The following is a 964-nucleotide window of genomic DNA, read 5'->3' on the forward strand; positions in this document are numbered from 1 at the left end:
GGAAGGGCTGCAGCCGTGTGAGAGCAGAGGTTGGATGGCCTAGGTAACCACGCATATGTCTGTGTGTGTGATGGAGAGTGGGGGGTTGGACAATTAGAAGGAAGTGGCAGAATAAAAGGGAGAAAAAAGGTCAAAGTAGAGACAAAGAGTACCAAAGATGAAGGCCTATCTGAATTTGAACATATTTTTGTTATATCAAACATCCCTTAATCATACAAGAAAACAATTCCACACATTCACATTTTATTATTTGATAGCGAGACACAACACAAAAAGTCACGTATGATTAAATAAGAAAGACAAATGTTTGTCTAAAACAATTAAAAACAGCTGACTTCAGCCAATGGCAAATTCCTATGTGGCTTTGAAAAATGGCCCAAATCCTCAGCGTTCTAACAGGGGTCAGCCTGCTTTGTAGGGTGTGTTCTCCTGGTGCTAAAAGACAAATGATGTACTTTGCCTTGGGTCAACTGGGCTTTCCCATCCCATAATGACCTTTCAGGGAGCTGCAAGAGAACAGCCGTTCCCATAGCGATAAAGCAGTACTGTACGCCACACATCAAAGGTGTACAATACATAATGGCTAACTAATGTTTTAACACAGCAACATAACCTCTCAACTTCTAATGGACTGTTTCACTGTTCATCAATCATATAAAAGCAATAGCTAGCAAGGCGCTGTGTCATAAAACAGGCCTCTTGAAGAAAATGTTTTCCCCAACCTGAATCTGCAGCCAAACAAGAATGCATCCAGTCATTTTCTGTTTTCAATTGATTTACGTGCTCCCAGTATGTTCAACACTCACCACTTTATTTTGAAAGAAAAACTCTGTGTGTGTGTGTATACTGCTGTACTGCCAAAGGTTCCCTGGAGGAGGTGAGGATCTCTGTCAGTTTGTCATCAGACACAAGCTGCCAAATTTTATGAAATACCAAATTACTAATTGGCCCAGCGTTAGGTTTC

The sequence above is a fragment of the Sander lucioperca genome, chromosome 1, assembly GCF_008315115.2.
Source record: "Sander lucioperca isolate FBNREF2018 chromosome 1, SLUC_FBN_1.2, whole genome shotgun sequence".
Taxonomy (NCBI): Eukaryota; Metazoa; Chordata; class Actinopteri; order Perciformes; family Percidae; genus Sander; species Sander lucioperca.